Source organism: Schistocerca piceifrons, chromosome 8 (assembly GCF_021461385.2).
Source record: "Schistocerca piceifrons isolate TAMUIC-IGC-003096 chromosome 8, iqSchPice1.1, whole genome shotgun sequence".
In the NCBI taxonomy this organism is placed as follows: Eukaryota; Metazoa; Arthropoda; class Insecta; order Orthoptera; family Acrididae; genus Schistocerca; species Schistocerca piceifrons.
In genome coordinates, this window is record NC_060145.1 from 118,862,697 (window position 1) to 118,886,030 (window position 23,334).

Below are 23,334 nucleotides of genomic sequence, written 5' to 3' on the forward strand. Positions count from 1 at the left end.
TCAATCTGATCCACAATATTCGAGCAGTCCGCAGCTCGTGGTCGTGCGGTAGCGTTCTCGCTTCCCACGCCCGGGGTCCCGGGGTCGGGGATTTTCTCTGCCTCGTGATGACTGGGTGTTGTGTGCTGTCCTTAGGTTAGTTAGGTTTAAGTAGTTCTAAGTTCTAGGGGACTGATGACCATAGATGTTAAGTCCCATAGTGCTCAGAGCCATTTGAACCATTTTTTGAATATTCGAGCATATATAATGTTCCAATACCCTACTGCAAATCGACGTTAGTGATTCAGTGGATTACTCATATTTTCTTTCTCGTACTAGTGTGATTTGTGCGACTTCCCGGTCTCAGGGTACAGATCCTCCTACGAGCGAACGTTTCCTTATAACTGTTAAGTATGGAGCTATTGTTTATCAGCGCACTCTGAAATAGACCTGACCGGTAGACAATCTGGACCTGAAGACTTGTCATTTTTAAGTGTTTTATGCTGCATCACTACACCAATGACATCTGTTTGTAAGCTATTCACGTCGGCAGTTCTTCTTGACTCGAATTCTAAAGTATTTACTTTGTCTTCTTTTGTGGAGGAATTTTGGAAAACTGTTTAGTAACTCCCCTTTAGTGACGCTCTCATCAATAACATCACCACTGTCATCGCGCAGTGAAGATAATCGATTGCGTCTTGCCACTGGAGTACTTCACATACGACCAGTATCTCTTTCGGTTCTCTGACAGATTTCGTTGTAGACACAATTAAAGGCATCACGCATTGAAGTTCACGCTAAATTTCGAGCTTGTGTGAGACTTCGCCAATCTTGGGGATTTTGCGTTCTTTTAAGTTTGACATGCTTTTGTTGCTTCTGCAGTAGTGTTCTGATCTATTTCTTGAACTATGGGGATGAGTACCATATCTTATAATTTATTTGGTATATACCTGAGGTCGATATTATTTCTTTGAATTTAAGCCATGTCTGGTCTGCGCTTACATAGTCAAATTGGAAGGAGTGGAGACTGTTTCTTAGGAAGGCGTCAAGCGAATTTTTATCTACTTTTTTAAATAGACGTATTTTGTGTTAATTTTTGGTGAGTTTGGACTTTACAGTATTCAGTCTAGCTACAACAAACTAATTCCTGTATTTTCAGGATTATTTGTTGCTAAGTGACGGCGTCCAATCGAACAGGAACTGATTAAATTCAGCTTGAGTAATTCCTTCTGAAAATGCTGAAAACGAAGCTTCTGCTTGCTGTATACGGTCACCACGTTCTGAAGGAACGAATTTTGAAAGCGAAATTTGTTGGTTCGTTTGGAACAGCTATCAAAGTTAGTTTTTAATAAAGTTAAAATTTGCTTTCGAGAACAAGATATTTACTGGCTTCCTCTCACTACCATAAGTCTTTTCAAAATCCTTTCAAAGTTAGTACTTGTCATTAGTATACAGATAAAATATTCTGGAAACTTTAAGAAAGCGACTTTATGCAAATCAATTTTATTCAAGTGGCGTGTCAAAACGAACCATCAGAAATACCTCATACTCTGGCTCTTTAAATTTAAGCACTGCTGTTGCTGATGTTATCTTGTCGTTACATTTGAACATAAAATGCAATATAAATTAAATGGATTATAAAATCAAACAGTAATACTCAGTAGTTGTAAATGACGTAATATTGAACAAAAACACACCTGACCACCGAACGAGTTGAATAAAAGTTAGCTCTCCTTTATAGTAACGATCGTTAGCTGGTTCGTAGCTGGCCTTGCTATGTTCAGTGCTGTTGAGAATGTGGAGCCAAAAACATATCTTTAAATTCTTCACTGGTCTGGTTACAACGATATAACAATGGCGTCCCCAAGACTGCACACATTCAGCCGGCTTTAATACCGTTGATCCTGGTAATTCTTGCAATTACATCTGATAATTACCAGAGAGGACTTTTTACTATAGAGGTGTTAATAAACCTCGTTCTCCAATAATTAGTCCAGATGTTAGCGCAAAGTGTAAAGTCCTGTGGAGCACATCAGAACACATGATCCTTCATTACCACTTCTGTCCAGCTCAGTCCAGCTGCAGGAAACATTTTTCCATATAATAGGTGTCCCAAAATGGAACCCGACAAGGCTACACATTACCCCTGTCTCAGGGCTATCCTCCAGGTCTACCTACTTCACTTTTTCACTTGCAGAAAAGGCGTTCACCAAACGGGGACCTCATTCAAGCCTAATGGCGTCCTTCTTTCTTATATGTGTTTTTATTTTAAGATATTTAATATTCTTAACTAGCTGAGTATACGACTTTGTCTGTTTATATATATTTATTCAAGTCTTCTATCAGTCCTTCTTCTCCTTCCCCTCTTCGTGTTCATCTCCTCCTTTTCCCCCTCCCGCCGCCCCGCCCCCATTCTTTCCACCTCCTCCACCCCCACGTCCTACACCTCTATTCACTACTGATCTCCCCCCAATCCCTCTCTCTGTGCATCTCCTATCACCTCCACCCTTCTCTCTCTGTCCGTCTCCTCCAACTCTGTCCACCTCTTTCTCATTCTCTTCTATGTCCATCTCGCCCTCTGCCCTCTCTGTCCACTTCCCCCTCCTCCATTCTCTCTCCATCTCCTCCTCACCATTACGTGTGTCCTTATACTTCTCCCTCTTCTCTCTCAATGTTATTAGCCCCACCCCAGTAGGAGAATAATGCTTACTCTAAAGTATATCTTTCCAGATCGTAACTAATATGTTCGCTGAAATCGTTCCAGGGACTTAAAATAATCTTTCTACCCGTTACTTCCAATGCATCTAATACATTTCACACCTATTTGTACATATATTTCATACGTGTGTCCAGTAAATTTCGCCCTGCAATTTCATTTTCAGGCAACTAAATGTTTATGTGTCATATCTCTTGAACTATGTGTCGTTGAATGATCTAATTTTGCTGGTACATTCAGCAGCATATGTGAATACTTTGTGCAAAATTTGTCGCTAATATGATCAGTAGTAAACAAATGTTAAATTAAAATGTTATGCTTCGTACGGCAGTTTTAATGAATCAACCACGGAAATGTAGTTAGCGATAATTTTTTTTTCCTTTCATCATTTTGTTGAGGGTTGTCTGCGAGAAAAAGTTTCGTGAAGGTTCGAAATTATCTGTAAAGTTGGTTGCACGTCATTAAGAGCCCTCATCTCAAATATTAGATGACTAAATTATGGGTATTCGTGCGTCGTGGGCTACACTACTTTTTCATTCCCACCCTGACCACTTTAATAGGTACGTGGTTAATACCCAAAAAGCGATACTTTCGGGACAGTAAGTGATATCTGTACTGAGTTTGGTTGATATCCGTCCAGTGGTTTAGGAGGAGATGTGGAACATACACACGTGGATACATTTAAACGCATATCGTTCTTCATAATATGTATGGATTCTATAAAAGTAGTTCGACCGTGTATTTATCATTGTAATTAAACCTTCATAGAACTTACCAAATAACCACATCAGATTTTGACAGCAAACTACATTACTGGCCATTAAAATTGCTACACCAAGAAGAAATGCAGACGATAAACGGGTATTCATGAGACAAATATGTTATGCTAGAACTGACATGTGATTACATTTTCAATCAATTTGGGTGCATAGATCCTGCGAAATCAGTTCCCAGAACAACCACCTCTGGCCTAATAACGGCCTTGATACGCCTGGGCATTGAGTCAAATAGAGCTTGGATGGCGTGTACAGGTACAGCTACCCATGCAGCTTCAACACGATACCACAGTTCATTAAGAGTAGGGACTGGCGTATTGTGACGAGCCAGTTGCTCGGCCACCATTGACCAGACGTTTTCAGTAGGTGAGAGATCTGGAGAATATACTGGCCAGGGCAGCAGTCGAATATTTTCTGTATCTAGAAAGACCCGTACAGGGCCTGCAACATGCGGTCGTGCATTATCCTGCTGAAATGTAGGGTTTCGCAAGCATCGAATGAAGGGTAGAGCCACGGGTCGTAACACTTCTGAAATGTTACGTCCACTGTTCAAAGTGCCGTCAACAACAACACGTGACCGAGATGTGTAACCAATGGCAACCCGTACCATCACGCCGGGTGATATGCCAGTATGGCGATGACGAATACACGCTTCCAATGTGCGTTCACCGCGATGTCGCCAAACACGGATGCGACCATCATGATGCTGTAAACAGAACCTGGATTCATCCGAAAAAATGACGTTTTGCCTTTCGTGCACCCAGGTTCGTCGTTGAGTACACCATCGCAGGCGCTCCTGTCTATGTTGCAGCATCAAGGGTAACCGCAGCCATGGTCTCCGAGCTGATAGTTGATGCTGCTGCAAACGATGACGAACTGTTCGTGCAGATGGTTGTTGTCTTGCAAACGTCCCCATCTGTTGACTCAGGGATCGAGACGTGGCTGCAGATCCGTTATAGCCATGCGGATAAGACGCCTGTCATATCGACTGCTAGTGATACGAGGCCGTTGCAATCCAGCACGGCGTTCCGTATTAACCCCCTGAACCCACCGATTCCATATTATGCTAACAGTCATTGGATCTCGAGCAGCAATGTCGCGATACGATAAACCGCAATCGCGATAGGCTACAATCCGACCTTTATCAGAGTCGGAAACGTGATGGTAGGCATTTCTCCCCCTTACACAAGGCATCACAACAACGTTTCACCAACCGAGCGACTGCTCCGGTCGCAGGATCGAATCCTGCCTCGGGCACGGATGTGTGTGATGTCCTTAGGTTAGTTAGGTCTAATTAGTTCTAAGTTCTAGGCGACTGATGGCCTCAGAAGTTAAGTCGCATAGTGCTCAGAGGCAACGTTTCACCACGCAACGCCGGTCAACTGCTGTTTGTGTATGAGAAATCGGTTGGAAACTTTCCTAATGTCAGCACGTTGTAGGTGTCGCCACCGGCGACAACCTTGTGTTGATACTCTGAAAGGCTAATCATTTGCATATCCTGTCGGTAAAATTTCGCGTCTGTAGCACGTCATCTTCGTGGTGTAGCAATTTTAATGGCCAGTAGCGTATAAAGATAGACACTAACATTACTTCGTTATAGGCAGAAAGTGCCGAAGCGGACGACACCGCTATCCTCACGTGGCGGGAGACGGCGGCCTCCGTGTTGAAGGTGAACGTGCGCTGTCTCTTCCTGTTTGGCTCGTGGCCACTTGTCGATTCGTGGCTGTACCACGCCTTCTTCGCCGTCGTCTTCGTCTCGAACCTGGGAAACATGACGGAGGCGGCCCTGGGACTCTACCTCGGGCACGGCGGGCTCCAGGAGATCACGCTGGTGCTGCCCAACACGCTGACCGTGGCCAGCGGCGTCTTCAAGATGATTTTCTTCTACCGCGACCGCGGCCGCTACTACGGGCTTGTGAGGCGCACCGACCGGCTGACCACGCTGCAGTTGGCCGTCCCTGGAGAGGACGCGGCGGCCATCGTCCGCGACGCCGGCAGACACTCGCTGAAGCTCTCCTCCTCCGTGTACGCCTTCGTCTCGCTGCAGATCATCGTCTGGTTCCCGATGCCGCTGATCGCTTATCCCGGCCAACGCAAGCTGCCCTTCGTCCAGCTGCCCTGGAACAACAACACGGAGATCCCCGTGTACGAGCTGTCCTACGCTCTGCAGTGTTTCTCGTCCTTCACCATCATCTTCATCACGCTCGGCATGGACTGCCTGTTCGCGGTGATCATGATCCACGTGGCTGCTCAGTTCGAAATACTGATCACGCGTATTCGGAATCTGCGTCTTGACTTATCAACGAGTGTAATCCAGCAAAAACCAATTTTGTCTCAGCACAGCCGAAATTCTAGGACGTCCATGAATACACCAACAGAGTCTAAGGAAATCTTAGATTTCCAACATCAAATAACAGAAGCTCACGATAAAATGTACAGCGACCTATGTAACTGCGTCGAAGTTCATCAAGAAATTATCAGGTAAGTAAAATACTTTTCATTTTTTCCTAGCAGCACTCATTCACACGAAAAAATGTGGGCGTGATAAATATTGTTGTTGTGGTCTTCAGTCCGAAAACTGGTTTAAAGCAGCTCTCCTGTTACTCTATCGTGTCCAAGCCTCTTCATCTCCGAGTAACTAATGCAACCGACGTCCTTATGAATCTCCTTACTGTTTTCATCTCTTGGTCTCTCTCTATGATTTTTACCCCTAACGCTTCCCTCCACTACTAAATCGACGATCTCTTGATGTCTCAGAACGTGTCCTATCAACCGATCCACTCTTCTAATCAGGTTGTGCCACAAATTTCTTTTCTCCCCTGTTCCATTCAGTATCTGCTCATTAGTTACGTGATCTACCCATCTAATCTTCAGCATTCTCGTGTAGCTCCACATTTCAAAAATTTTTATTCTCTTCTTGTCCAAACTGTTTAAATTCCATGTTTCACTTCCATACAAATACTTTCAGAAAAGACTTACAAACATTTAAATCTGTTAAATGAAACAACAAGTTTACTGTTACCAGTCGCCGTTTTATTTATTTCCACGACGCGTTTCAAAGGTTTAAACCTCAATTATCGGGTGGATTTACATTAGTCAGTATGACATTTGTGTGTGTATTGTGTTACGATTTTTTGGAGGAACTTGTGGCACTGCCTAGTGGAGAAACAAGACACTATTTCAGAACATGGTTTTGGATTTCTTCTGACAAAAAATTAAACTGATATCTAATGGTAAACATAAAATAAGCAAACTAGAGTACCTCCAGTGCTCACAGATTCCTTTCGCTGTCGTAACACATCACATGTGTACTGCCATATTTGTAAACAAATGCGGCCTCTGAAATCTGCTGGTGTAATGTTCGTCATTGCGACCTTTTCGGCACTGTTTTTGTACTCGAAAATAGCCTTGAGTGCCTGACTGAGCTGATTAACTTTAAATGCGAACATTTTAGCTTAGGCTTTACCGTGACTGTTATTGACATTAAATGAAACAAGTTTACTGTTACCAGTGACCGTTTTTTTTTTAATTCCACGACGCGTTTCGAAGGTTTAAACCATCATTAGGCTATTTTCGAGTACAAAAACAGTGCCGAAAAGGTCACAATGACGAACCTTGCACCCAGCAGATTTGAGACGCCACATTTGTTTTCAAATGTGGCAGTATACATGTGTTACGACAGCGAAAGGAATCTGTGAGCACTGGAGGTACTCTAGTTTGCTTATTTTATGTTTACCATTAGATATCAGTTTAATTTTTTGTCAGAAGAAATCCAAAACCATGTTCTGAAATAGTGTCTTGTTTCTCCACTAGGCAGTGCCACAACTTCCTCCAAAATATCGTAACACAATACACACACAAATGTCATACTAACTAATGTAAATCCACCCGATGATGGAGGTTTAAACCTTCGAAACGCGTCGTGGAAAAAATAAAACGGTGACTGGTAACAGTAAACTTGTTGTTTCATTTAATGTCAATAATAGTCACGGTAAAGCCTAACCTAAGATGTCCGCATTTAAATTTAAATCTATATTCAGTGATAGCAAATTTCTTTTATTCAGAAACGCTTATCTTGACACTGCCAGTCTACATTTTATATTCTCTCTGCTTCGGCCACCGTTAGTCATTTTACTGCCCTAATAGCAAAACTCCTCTACTACTTTCGTGTCTCGTTTCCTATTCTAATTCCCTCAGCCTCACTTGATATGATTCGACTAGATTCCATTATCCTTGTTCTGCTTTTGTTAGTGTTCATCTTAATTCTCCTTTCAATATACTGTCCATTCCGTTCAATTGCCTTTCCAAGTCACAGAATCACAATTTCATTGACAAACCTCAAAGTTTTTACATCTTCTCCCTGAACTTTAATTCTTACTCCCAATATTTCTTTGGTTTCCTTTACTGCAGGCTCAAAGTACAGATTGAACAACATCAGGGATGGGCTACAACCCTGTCTCACCCTCTTCTCAACCACTGCTTCGCTTTCATGTTCCTCATTCTCTACAAACGCCGTCTTGTTTCCGCAAAATTTGTATATAACCTTTCGCTCCTTATATTTTACCCTTTATATCTTCAGAATTTAAAACAACGTATTCCAAGCGACAATGTCAAAAGCTTATTCCAAATCTACAAAAGCTATAAACGTAGGGTTGCCTATCCTCAACCTATCTTCTACGATAAATCGTCGGGCGTCAGTACTGCCTCACGTGTTCCTACAATTCTTGATAAATAAATGGAGCTATTTGATCTCTCAGGTTTTCTCGGTCTGATTGATTAACAGTGTGCTTTCGGACTGTTCAGTCGATTTGTGCTTTTCATTTTATGCACAATTTTTTCTGCCTTTGACAAAGATAAGAAATCGAAAGGGCCCGGATTACCTCACATGCAGCAGGCTATTAGAAGAGTCGAAGAGAGATGGGAGGAGCATCAGTGACACATCCGACTAAAATAGCCAAGGAAATCAGTTGTTCTCAGTGTACTGTCTCGAATATAATCGTGGAATGACGTATTATGAATCAGTATTGTGGTGCAAACGTCAGATTGCTGTGACAATGTGCAAGCTTACCGTCGGTGGGGTTTAACGGATTGCATGAATAAATGAATTTCAGGTACTCTCCTATTCCGTCATAATTTTCTCTGAATTCATGCCCCTGCAACTTGTACCTTTCACTACCCTCAGATATTTGCTATGCGAATCTCAACCTCTTACAGTGTGTCAGGATTGTTGGTAGAATGGCTTCATTTGATAAGAATGACCCGACTTTTAACTGCATGTATATTGGTTCTACATGGAATCTGAAACTCTAATCAGTTTAACAATCCAGCGGATAACGCTAACTATACCTCGAACCAACATATTCAGTAGAAAAGGCGGTTACTATTTTCTTTTTCTCATGACCACGATTAAGCTGCTATTGACTTTTGTTCCATTAGCGCTCTAAATTTTTCTTTTCAGTGCTAATGAACACACTCTGCAGTGAATGAAGGGAGGGAGCGTTAATTTGTTTATATCGATAGCAAAATGTGATTCTTTACAGTCATATAATATTATTACTCTGAAGAGAGCTTTGAATATGGTGTTGCATAATGAAGATTCTTGGTACGGTAAACAGAATACCCGATTCTCGGTATGATAACCACATTTGAAATAATGAAAACAAAATGTTTACCTTATTTGGTCTTCAAAGTACAAGTGTATAGTACAAGGCATGTATTGATTTGAAAAATATAACACAAATTAGAGCAAAAATTTATTCTTTGAAAAATTATTTACTCTTTGACTTTTGAACTTTACCATATTTCTGAAAATATTTTTATTGGTTAATACTGTATTTTCTTCATAATACGATTCAACGTAATGAGTACAATGCTTATACAATCCTTGATGAGTCCAATCCATATTTCCACACTTATAGTACAAATGCGGAAGTAACTCTGTCTGTTACGTTTTCGTGTCTAAACCGCTGAACCGATTTGTGTGAAATTTGGTACAGAGGTAGCTTGAACCCTGAGGAAGTACATACGCTGCAATAGAAAGTAGAGTAAATCGACAGTAAGAGGCTGACGTATGAAATGGAATATTTTTTTTATAGCAGTGTACATAAACCGAGGAAAAACATGGGCTAATTTAGGATTTTTAAAAAATTCAACCCCCAAGGGGGTGAAGTGTAGAATGTAATATCTTTTTTACGTCAGTGAACATAAACCAGATTACAGAATTATTAAATATGTTGCATTATGTACACATTTTATACGATAATGTGCAGCCACTTCAATAGCACGATGCGTAGATGCGCACTCCTGGTTGGTTGGTTGGTTTGGGGAAGGAGACCAGACAGCGTGGTCATCGGTCTTATCGGATTAGGGAAGGATGGGGAAGGAAGTCGGCCGTGCCCTTTCAGAGGAACCATCCCGGCATTTGCCTGGAGTGATTTAGGGAAATCACGGAAAACCTAAATCAGGATGGCCGGACCCGGGATTGAACCGTCGTCCTTCCGAATGCGAGTCCAGTGTCTAACCACTGCGCCACCTCGCTCGGTTGCGCACTCTGGCCCACGCCCCTCTGCACATAAGGGTCGACAGGAACACTGTAGGTGGCTTGTCGTCATTCGCTGCTGGGGCAGCTGGAGGAGGGGGGGGGGGGGGGGGAGGGGGAGCCAGTGTGCACATCATGGGCTGTGCTGTGCTTACCTGAACAGGCAGGCATACGAGAGCAGCTGACGTTATTGCACATACATGAGGTTGTTAATCAACATCACTCATCATAGCAAAACTACTTATATGTGACCACAGCTGCTGCTAACAGATGATCAGCTATAAATGGCAGTGCGAACCAACAATGGTTGACAGTCTGATTAGACTTCATCCAACAATTATACGCAACAGCATAGCTTGCAGCATCCAGAGATAGAAACTGCACTCGCCTGAACATCTAAAAGTACACTATTAATAAAGTGAACTATTGCTTTGTGGCTAAATGGATAAGACTACAAAGCCAGAAGTCCAGAAGTCATTTGTTGTTCCTAGGACGTTTCTGGCGCTTATCAGTTGTCTTCATCTGGCAGTGATTTCTAAATGGCATGCACCATGTTTCCAGTCGACTTCAAACTTGAGGTCCACAGCTATTGGCAAGGTTAGTCCGACACATCGATAAATACGACACATTACGTTCATTACCCCGAGTTGTCAGTCTACTACTTTTAATGCGTTTAAGAAATGTTTTCACATTACAGAGTTCATTACTCACATTATCTTTTTCTTTCAGATTCGTCAGGCATCTGGAGACCATGATGAGTCCTATTGCAATGACACAGTTCGTCTTCAGCGTCCTGGTCGCCTGTGTTGCACTGTATCAAGCTACCTATGTAAGCGCTTTTTCTTTTCTTTTCTTTCAATGCTCTTCTCAGTATGTAGGAAATAATTAGCGTAATTTTTAGATGAAAAGTAAAATTCATTTAAAAACTGTTTAAAATTACGAACTGAAGGAACATTCCAAAAACAATGAGAAATATGACTCTGATATTAATTCCATGTGTACATCCTCAACTTGCAGCAGGGCTACTAGAGATTTCCTGTTAGATATTAGTCCTAATTTCGACTAATATTCATCTCCAGTTAATTTCTAGAGAGTAAAAGGAAAACTCCTAAGAGTAATAACCTTCCAACATTCTAACTGGGAAATTCTAATGATTGGATAACGATGCTTCATATATGGACTGTTGAACGACAGCTATACATATTTATGTAAACAAAATAAAAGGCAGGCTTCGACGAACCTGACCTACAAATATTACATTGTTCTTTGCAGACACAAACGTAGGTTAATTGGATAACAGCATAGGAAAATTATTTTTTCATAGTATCTCTGTAAGCAGCTGAAAGTTATCTTTGTTTTACCATTCTCAGACGAAGAAACAGCTGGACGTCCATCTGCATCCGCTCCTAATGTCAACATCGAGAAGCGTCTACACCACTTCCAAAGAAACAAGTTGCTGGTGAGGTAGCAGCAAACCACATAAAAACCAGTCATGATTCAATGTGCTCAACTTTCAATAGAAGCATTGTGAGGTCGGTTCCAAAACGACTACGTGAAGAGCGCAAGAGTAATAGACCAAAAATTTATCGGAAATTATAGGTCCGTCATGTTGACATACTTGAAAAATGGTTCAAATGGCTCTGAGCACTATGGGACTCAACTGCTGTGGTCATAAGTCCCCTAGAACTTAGAACTACTTAAACCTAACTAACCTAAGGACATCACAACATCCATGCCCGAGGCAGGATTCGAACCTGCGACCGTAGCGGTCATGCGGTTCCAGACTGTAGCGCCTTTAACCGCTCGGCCACTCCGGCCGGCTGACATACTTGAAATTTCACAGAATGAATCATCACTAGAGAAAGAAGGTAGATTCATCACTACGAACAAGACGGCAAACGCCAGAGCAGTGAATTTATTAACTCAAATCTTCAGCCAGAAAGAAATTCAAGTAAACTCTTGCAGGATAAGTTATACAGTCTTTAGGACTCACGAGGACCATTTCTGGATCATTTTCTGGCAAAGTGTAAATACAGTGATATCATTTCCAACAAGCTGCAGTTTGCAATTAGAATCAGACTCCGAGGTCGACAGACGGAATGTATTTTCTTTTAGCATGGCAACGCGCTTCCACCAGCCAGCGCTCTGCATTTCAGTGTATCGAGGCATTCTGCGTGAATTTCCGATCTAACTCCGCCGGATCGCCATTTGGTTGGTGCATTCAATGATGTGTTTATTTCTCGCGATACCATAAAACATTATCAATGATGGCACAAATGCACAGAAAACTACAGTGAAAATGTAAAAAAACGATTGCGCTGTAATTGTTTAGTATCATTGTGTAATGAATTATAAAAATTGAAAGCGAATACTTTCAGACTTATCCTCGCAAGGCGATAACAGTCACAACTACGGGGGAGGGGGGGGGGGGGGGGCTATCAGAAGTAATGCTAATGTTCACATTTTGCATCATCTCCTGTTATATAGCAATTGTGAAAATGATTTGCAGTATCACAAGCATAACTAACTAATGCTGCTACGCTGGAAACCACTGTGAGCGCCCGCATCTCGTGGTCGTGCGGTAGCGTTCTCGGTTCCCACGCCCGGGCTCCAGGTTTCGATTCCCGGCGGGGTCAGGGATTTTTTCTGCCTCGTGATGGCTGGGTGTTGTGTGCTGTCCTTAGGTTAGTTAGGTTTAAGTAGTTCTAAGTTCTAGGGGACTGATGACCATAGATGTTAAGTCCCACAATGCTCAGAGCCCTTTGAACCATTTTGAACCGCTGTGAGCAATAGCATGGTCACAAATCGGAAAAGCCATAAATTTTAAATAGTCATAGGACTGTGTTGGTGGTTTCATATTATCATGAAACGCAAACGGCAAATGAAATGAATTCAGAGAGGGTGTGTCTTCTCCTGTAATGGTTTGAAAAAAAAAAAAAAAATCAGTTCCTAGTTCTTTGTGCAGCCCCTCGTGGATATCCCTGTGTTTAGGGCACTAAATAATTTCTTAATACAAGTCAGCCGACAGTATCGACTTTGTTTAGCAGGTAGTTTGTATACGGCCTGGTAGACCTATTCTGCTGCAGCAAAGCAACAGGTGATCACGTTGCATTATTAAGGCACACCAGTACACATATGTGCCCGAAACCATAACTGCGGAATATTCCCAGCATACCGTCACACTGGCTCCGTCCCTGTAAGGACAAAAGACAGCCAAATTGTGTATTGTAACATAGATCCCTACAAACTCTAAGGCATTTGTCGTGCAACGTGTAGTGTCCACACTTCAACACCGAGCTGAGACTTACTCGATTTCGGTGTCGAATACTGATGTGAATTTCACTTGTCTCGTGCGTGACTCTTCGTACCGTATAATGTCCCACCATTCCAGTGACCTATCGGAACGTTCCGTGCGTATACCACTCACGACATGATTCATTATGCCAGGCAGAAGACTTTTTTTTACTTTTGTTTTGATTTTCGCATACCAAACGACGTAGAGTCGCATTGGTCAACACACAACACAGAAACGAATGATGTCGGAATATAAATGAAAAAAAATTGTACGAGGGTCACTCCAAAAGAAATGCACACTAGTTTCGTAAAAATACAGTTTTCATTCTGCATGTCTAAAGGTTTTACAGTGTGTAGATACATCGTTCCCACTTGTTTTCAAACATAGTTCCACCTGTTCCCGTGAGTGGCGCCGTCACAGCATGTCTTCAAGATGGTTGCTGCACTTGACGTTCGTCAGAAGCAACGTGCTGTCATGAAATTCGTGTGCTGTGAAAACGAGACAGTGGGAAACATCCACAAGGGGTTGAAAATGGTGTATGGAGATGCTGCTGTCGATCGCAGTAGAGTTAGTCGGTGGGCAAGCAGGTTACATGATGAAAGCGGGCACGGCAATATTGAGGATTGTCCTCGCAGCGGCAGGCCTCGTTCTGCACAAACTCCAGACAATGCGTGGAGAGTTAACGAATTGGTGACTGCTGACAGACGCATCACAGTTAACGAATTGCCACACTACGTTGGGATAAAGGAAGGAAGTGTTTGCAGAATACTGAAAGTGTTGGCGTTAAAAAAGTTTTGTGCCAGGTGGGTTCCTAGGATGCTGACGGTGGCTCACAAAGAAACATGAACAACAGTATGCAGCGAACTTTTGGAACAGTACGAGAATGGTGGAGATGAACTTCTTGGAAGAACTGTGACAGGTGATGAAACATGGCTCCATCATTTTTCACCAGAGACGAAGAGGCAATCAATGGAGTGGCATCATGCAAAATCACCGAAGAAAAAAAATTCAAAATCACACCTTCTGCTGGAAAAGTTATGGCTACTGTGTTTTTCGATTCCAAAGGACTCTTGCTTGTGGACACGATGCCAAGTGGAAACACCATAAATTCTGATCCATATGTGAGGACACTGAAGAAACTTGAAGCTCGACTGAGTCGTGTTCGACCATATCGGCAAAAGCAGGATGTTTTTCTGTTGCACGACAATGCACAGCCACATATCAATCAAAAAAACATGGAAGCGATCACAAAACTCGGATGGACAACACTGAAAGACCCGCCATACAGTCCTGACCTGGCTCCATGTGACTATCATCTCTTTGGGGAACTGAGAGACTCTCTTCGTAGAACAAGGTTTGAAGATCTACATCTACATACATACTCCGCAATCCACCATACGGAGCGTGGCGGAAGGTAGCTCGTACCACAAGTAGCACCTTCTCTCCCTGTTCCACTCCCTTGTGCACGCAGCCAAACAGTGGCTCCAACAGGTTGGTCCAGAATTTTACCGTGAGGGTATACAGGCGCTGGTTCCAAGATGGCGCAAGGCAGTTCAGAGGGATGGAAATTATATGGAGAAATGAAAATATTGTTCCTAAAGGATGAATCTACACCTGTAAAACTTCCAAACATGTAGAATAAAAGATGGATTTTTTTAAAAAAAAAATAGTGTGCACTTCTTTTGGAGTGACCCTCGTATAAAAACTTTACAACACTACAAGAAATAGAACGTGGAGAAGCTAGAACCACATAGCACACAAAACTGCTAATATTTAGTACAGAAAACATCGATCTTTAACACAGGTAGAAGTAAGTTTCCTCCGGAAAGAGGTAAAGTCCAGAATCAATATGCCACTCACGCAAAATCGTCGTGATCATTGAGAGAATCATGCCTTCGATGCAGAAGGTTGGAGATACCCGTTTGGTAAAAAACCTTGTCCTGCTGTTATGTGAGGAACTCCGTAACTGCCTGCTGCAGATTCTAGTCTGATAGGAATCTTTGACCCTTCAAGGCCGTTTTTAAAGGACCAAAAGCATGATAGTAGCACGGGAAGAGATCGGGGCTAAGGGAGGAGGGTGCTAGAGTGTCTCCCACTTGAGTTGGCATTACTTCTGTTTACGTCTTTTGCGACATGCGGACGTACACTATCACGAAGGTGTCCTTCGGCAGCAAGAAAGAGCAACAGCGCTATGCTCATCTTTGGACGCATTTGCCGGGAAGACTGATCCGCTGCCTGTATACACGTATCGGAGTCGTGCTGCGTTTCATACACGCTGCAGCAACGCCCGCAGAAGGACCCTTCTTGATCACCCCTTAAATTTAATATTTGCAGCCTCTAGAAAATGAGTACGAGGGGCGCTCAATATGTAAAACAACACATTTTGTTTTTGAAAGCAGCTCCGTTTTGCTCAGCATTCTAGTACACCGTATTATTCCCCACTCTTTTAGCTACAGAACACTATTTTTCAACACAATCCCCGTTCAATGCGATGACCTTAGGCCACCTTTCTGAGAGGGCCTGTATGCAAGCGCAGTACCACTCTGTTCGCCGACGTCGGAGTCAACGTGTTGCTGCATCATTAACCTTCCCATCATCCACGCCGGCCGTGGTGGCCGAGCGGTTCTAGGCGCTTCAGTCCGGAACCGCGCGACCGCTACGGTCGCAGGTTCGATTCCTGCCTCGGGCATGGATGTGTGTGATGTCCTTAGGTTTAAGTAGTTCTAAGTCTAGGGGACTGATGACCACAGGTGTTAAGTCCCATAGTGCTCAGAGCCCCCCCCCCCCCCAATCATCCACGTATTGCCACCGCGGAGTGCATCCTCCATTGGGCCAAACAGATGAAAGTAGGTGTGAGATCCTGGCTGTAGAGTGGATTAGGAAGAACAGTCATATGAAGATTTGTAGGCTCCTCCCAGGTGTGAAGACTTGCGTGAGGCCTTTGGTAATTTGGAAATTTGTGGTAAGTTCTATGGGACTAACAGCTTATGCACTACTTAATCTAACTTAAACCAACTGACGCTAAGGACAACACACTCACCCATGCCCGAAGGATGACTCGATCCTCCGACTGGGGGAGCCACGCGAACCGTGACAAGGCGCCTCAGACCGTGCGGCTACCACGCGCGGCGCGTGAGGACTTGTCACAGAGAAGAAGTTCGTTTGCATCCGTGGATCACCTCGAATGAGAGTGTCCGCACGTTCGAACATTACAGGAGTCACAGCTATGTGCGGTCCTCAGGTACGCGGGACATGGAATAAGTTCGCACAACCTTTTTCCGGTGATGGACCGACGCCACGCCTAAAGACTCACCGTGCTTTTGTTTACTGTCACGTGTCCGTAGATATTCTGCAAGCGCTTATGAATATCTTCGATGCTCCAGTTTGCCGCCAAAAAGACTCAATGACAGCTCTCTGCATGGAACGCACCTCTGTCATAGAACCGGCCGCTGTGAGCGAGCGGTTCTAGGCGCTTCAGTCTGGATCCGCGCTGCTGCAACGGTCGCAGGTTCGAATCCTGCCTCGGGCAGTTAGGTTTAAGTAGTTCTAAGTCTAGGGGACTGATGACCTCAGATGTTAAGTCCCATAGTGCTCAGAGCCATTTGACATTTGGCCTGTTACAGACGCCATTTTGAAGGCTACGTATAGCGCCGCCACCTATCAGAACTTCATGAAACTATTGGAGCTGAAGCGAGAATACTTCACGATGTCCCACAATAAATTGCACATTTTTTTCACCCGGAATTGGCCGTGAAGAAAATGTGATGCTTTACTTATTGAACGTCGTCATAGGTTTGGAGACAGTTACCTCGAACAAAGGCCATTGCTCACTGCAACGCATAAAATTGCACGTCTTCAAAGAGTCAAACAAGAAACTGGACATCAGCTGACTGGAGTCGTGTAGTGTGGTCCGACGAGTTGCAACTTTTCTCGTTTCCAACGACTCAGGGTCTCGAGTGCACCGACTACCCGATGAGGCATTTAACCCGCACTTTGCTAGTAGGTATAGTTCAGGACGGACGTGTTCCTGTGAAGTTTTGGGATCTTTCTTGTAGCATGACATAGGACCACGCATTCATGGTAACAGTGAACATGAACCGGGACGTTTCTTTCAACATTCTCGGTGGACAAGAGCTACCCTGCAAATTCTGTAGTCCTATTGACATGGGTACACAATACTGTGAGAGAGACGGGGATGCCTTGGTTCAATTCCTAGCATGTTAAAACCTGAATTTCCCTGTTGATTTGAGACTGTTTTTGGAGATTTCTCATGTTCATCTAATCCTATACCGGCCTTGGGCTACACTTTACCTAACCAACCAAATAAATAAATAAAATAAAACAAAAATGTAGGTTTCAGAATATTGAGTTGGTGCATAAGTTGGTAGAGTTTTTCCATAAGTTTAATAAACACAACAGATACACATAACAGAGGCTTTAATCATCATTAATGGTATGGTGCTGGGCTAAAATGAATTCAGACATCCTTTGAAACAAATTTATTAACAAACAATTATTACTCAACAGTTACTAGAAAACATATTGCCCGACCCTTTTAATTCTTTTTTTGTTAAAGGGTGCCCGTTACAAGGGCTACTCTTGATTAGTAATACTTACATTGAACCAACATCAAGGATAAAATACCGGTGATACAGCAGTGCCAAATTTGAGCCCAAACCAATCATAACATCAATTAAATGTTTCAACTCACGCTCGATCAGTATTTTTATCAAAGTTTAAAATGCCCAATGCTATTTAAAAATGTATGTGATAACTTTTAAACAAATTTATAATAATAAACTGACGGCAATTCAGACCTAAATACACTATTCAGATAAATACAATTTAACAAAGCACTTGAAATACACAACAAATTGCAGCAGGACCACCTTAATCATAAGTTTCGTAAACACCAGTTTTTCTCGTGCCACTGTTTAAAATTTGCTCATTTACTGTACAGGAATACCGAACAATTTCAAACAAGTTTAGGTGAAAACTTCCTGAGATGTACGCCAAATTAAGAGGCGTGAATATTTCAATTACAATAGATAATTACTTTACTCAATAACAAATCTGCAGCATTAGAATTGATCCTTTGCTACCTCAGTGAGTTTACAGAGCCGTAATGTTGTCATCTTATTTTATTTCTTACGTCAGTCATGCGCTTACTTCCTAGCAGTACATTACACACATCATTAAATTGGTCTGATAAGACCTGAAACATGAACCAATCGGCAGTGTTCCCACAACATGCTTATAAATAATGGGCCCCACCACGGCAAACTCAATGACAACTTTGTAACATGAACAGTTAAAGCAAACAAATGACCTATCACTAAATAGTGAAACTAATGGCGCCCCACAAGAGCACACTCAATTGCAGTTTTGCAACATGAACGACTAAAACACACAGATGGGCAAGTATTCAATAATAAGGTTGCTCAGCTTCATGCCGGCCTTTTGTGACCGAGCGGTTCTAGGCGCTTCAGTCGGGAACCGCGCTGCTGCTACGGTCGCAGGTTCGAATCCTACCTCGGGCATGGATGCGTGTGATGTCCTTAGGTTAGTTAGGTTTAAGTAGTTCTAAGTTCTAGGGGACTAATGACCTCAGCAGTTAAGCCCCATAGTGCTCAGAGCCATTTGAACCATTTTTGAACTAGGCACGCTATCACTTCAGGAGGGGCCAAGTCGTTTTCTACCACGTACATGGCTTGTTCTCCGCACAGGGCCCCGCTCGTCAACTTCCTTGTGCCACTGCTAACTCAAGACCCCATCACTGCCGAGCCACGCCGCTTCTCGGACCACATTCACACCACAAGCCTCTCCATCAAAGAGATTCTACATAACCAGCGATTCCACCAGAGAGGCAAAAAGTCGAAAAATACCGAACTTTGTGGGATGTTTCGACGCACGGCACAAATAATATATCTATATCTCCTTCACTATTTATAACTTTTCGATTCGACGACTATAGAAATCACGTGATTTCGATGCGAAGAACTCGTCGATCCATCTCCGGAGCGCTTTTTCATTCTGAAAGGACGGTCCTTGAAGGCTGTTCAATAGAGAGCGGAAAAGGTATCTGAGGGCGTAATATCAGTATCATGTGAATGAGATGGGTGCGGAATCCACTTGCGCACCTAACTCCTGTATAGTGTTTTCTGTCAGTGTAGCAGTATGCGGGCGACCATTCCGTGGAGTAGCATCACATCACACAGTCTTCTGATCGTTGTACTGTGCTTGGATCGCCATCTGCAAGATGTCTCACTTGTTGACAACAGATGTCAACAGTGACAGGTACGCCTCGGGGAAGCATTTCATAGTAAACCACACGGTCGCTGTCACATCAGATGCACAACATTATCTTTTGTGGGTGCGTGCAGGCCTTTGTTCCTGGAGCTGCTGCTTTGTTTGAGCTCAACCATTCCTGCCTTTCCTTGTGTTAGTATAAACACACCATTTCTCGTTTCCAGTAACGTTACAGGATAGCTATATTCGGTGTTGTTCACGAGCCAATTGTTGACGAGCTAGCAGAGGGCCACCCACTGATTTTTGTGACTTTGGCATAGAGCATGTGCTACCCATACACTCGATTTCTGAACCTTCTCCATTCCATGCAAATGTCGCAAGACCATGAAATGATCACAGTCCAACACATTTGCCAATTCTCAAGTACACTGACGTGAACCATTTAGGACTAATGCGTTTAAACGGTCATCAAACACCAAAGGTCTTCCTGAATGTGAAGAGTCACTAATGCCAAAATGATCCTCCTTCAAACGCGAAAACCATTTTCTTGCCGTGCTTTGTCTAATGGCATTACCCCCTTAACACGGAGCAAATGTTTATGGCTTTCCCCACTGCTCTCACCCCTCTACTGAATGCAAACTGTAAGTTCTCCCTTTGCTTCTGATAATGTTTATTGTTGTACATTTCGGCCAGTCGGCGCGGCAATTTGAAAACCGAAAGCTTTCCGACAAATCGCGTAATAAATTCCGCCGTAAAGCGGCGGAGAGATTAAGATATGGAACGAAAGTTACTAAAGTATGGCACCGGACTGGCTGTAAGAATAAGAGAGAACGTACATTCGCGATAAAATCAGACCACAAGTAAAAAATAATGCTATGTTTCTCAAACATTTATACTGGTTAGTTACGTGTCCCTATGTGAAACTCGCGAACGTACACTTCGTTCAGAGGCACGCACGGACTGTCCCTTGTGGCCTATGTAAGTAAAAGTTGGGGGAAGAATACATTTATTTTATCTTAAAAGAAATAGACTGGATCGGACTTTGTAAAAGGAAAATAGTTACAGATTCCATGTGGCTGCTTACCATGCCCTAAGAACAAAATTAAATAAGGTTGCCACAAAAGGAAGTAGATAAGTGCATGCACGTACCTCAGTTATTACAAAGCGTCGTGTCGAAGATCGGCGCCCAATCTTATATGAGATTTCCAAGAAATAACTTCACTGGATTCCAGGTTGTGGATTCGTTGGACCGTCAATGAAAAGCAGTGTCGAAACGTTTTTGTATGGTAAATATTCAGCATATTGCACACAACACATTCTCATACGTATTTACAATTCGACTAACAGATAAAGAAAGACGACTCTTCATCGAGAAAAAAAACTGAAGATGAAGCGGTTCTTTGTTTTTCCGCGTTATCCCTTCCTACAGCTTACATACATCTTTGAAAATAAAACCGTTTGAAAATAATTATAATATTTACGGAAAAGAGAAAAGACAATAAACGAAAATAAAAATGAATATTTAAATAGTTCTTCTTCAAAACAGAAGAATATGTCGAAAATGTTCCGATTTCTCCAATTGGCACTTCATTTTCTAGCGGCCACAGCTCCATTCACTATCTCCAAATGATAAAGTGACAATATGTAAACTCAAATAGCGGCAACGAACTACAAATGAAAATGAAATCGTTAAATGAACCCATAGCAACTGGAGTACCAAAATGCAAAAAAAAAAATGCTACGAACTTATGCATCAACCTAATACATTTAGTTCAGTCTTCATTAAAAAATATAAAGCATGAAAATTATACAATAAATCCATTAACTTAAACAGATTTGTTGGTTGCAAGCTAGTGAGCTAAGGACGTGAAAGTTCAATAAACATTTCGTTACGTTTCTTCCCTTTTGTCCATTTCGAGGATTATTTATGTGCTAATTTTTGTTGGTTATCTTCGTTGATATCCAACGGGATTTTCTCAGTGGTCCTGACTTTTTTCTCCTTCAGACTTTTAATTTTCAATCCACGTTATCTTAATACGACCAAATTATTTCTATAAATATTTTCCAGCTTTTTTTGTAGCTTTTTGTGTAGACTACAGTTAATTATATGAGGTTGCAATTTCAGATCTTTGAATAAAAAATGTGACATCTATATTCACGTTAATAACATAAAAAGATGTATTTCCCTTTTTTTTGTCATCAGTCTACTGACTGGTTTGATGCGGCCCGCCACGAATTCCTTTCCTGTGCTAACCTCTTCATCTCAGAGTAGCACTTGCAACCTACGTCCTCAATTATTTGCTTGACGTATTCCAATCTCTGTCTTCCTCTACAGTTTTTGCCCTCTACAGATCCCTCTAGTACCATGGAAGTCATTCCCTCATGTCTTAGCAGATGTCCTATCATCCTGTCCCTTCTCCTTATCAGTGTTTTCCACATATTCCTTTCCTCATTCCTTACCTTATCAGTCCACCTAATTTTCAACATTCGTCTATAGCACCACATCTCAAATGCTTCGATTCTCTTCTGTTCCGGTTATCCCACAGTCCATGTTTCACTACCATACAATGCTGTACTCCAGACGTACATCCTCAGAAATTTCTTCATTGACTTCGTGACCATCAATCCTGATGTTAAGTTTCTCGCTGTTCTCATTTCTACTACTTCTCATTACCTTCGTCTTTCTCCGATTTACTCTCAAACCATACTGTGTACTCATTAGACTGTTCATTCCGTTCAGCAGATCATTTAATTCTTCTTCACTTTCACTCAGGATAGCAATGTCATCAGCGAATCGTATCATTGATATCCTTTCACCTTGTAATTTAATTCCACTCCTGAACCTTTCTTTTATTTCCATCATTGCTTCCTCGATGTACAGATTGAAGAGTAGGGGCGAAAGGCTACAGCCTTGTCTTACACTCTTCTTAATACGAGCACTTCGTTCTTGATCGTCCACTCTTATTATTCCCTCTTGGTTGTTGTACATATTGTATATGACCCGTCTCTCCCTATAGCTTACCCCTACTTTTTTCAGAATCTCGAACAGCTTGCACCATTTTATTGTGTCGAACGCTATTTCCAGGTCGAAAAATCCTATGAAAGTGTCTTGATTTTTCTCTAGCCTTGCTTCCATTATTAGCCGTAACGTCAAAATTGCCTCTCTCGTCCCTTTACTTTTCCTAAAGCCAAACTGATCGTCACCTAGCGCATTCTCAATTTTCTTTTCCATTCTTCTGTATATTATTCTTGTAAGCAGCTTCGATGCATGAGCTGTTAAGCTGATTGTGCGATAATTCTCGGACTTGTCAGCTCTCGCCGTCTTCGGAATTGTGTGGATGATGCTTTTCCGAAAGTCAGATGGTATGACGCCAGACTCATATATTCTACACACCAACGTGAATAGTCGTTTTGTTGCCACTTCCCCCAATGATTTTAGAAATTCTGATGGAATGTTATCTATCCCTTCTGCCTTATTTGACCGTAAGTCCTCCAAAGCTCTTTTAAATTCCGATTCTAATACTGGATCCCCTATCTCTTCTAAATCGACTCCTGTTTCTTCTTCTATCACATCAGACAAATCTTCACCCTCATAGAGGCTTTCAATGTATTCTTTCCACCTATCTGCTCTCTCCTCTGCATTTAACAGTGGAATTCCCGTTGCACTCTTAATGTTACCACCGTTGCTTTTAATGTCACCAAAGGTTGTTTTCACTTTCCTGTATGCTGAGTCTGTTCTTCCGACAATCATATCTTTTTCGATGTCTTCACATTTTTCCTG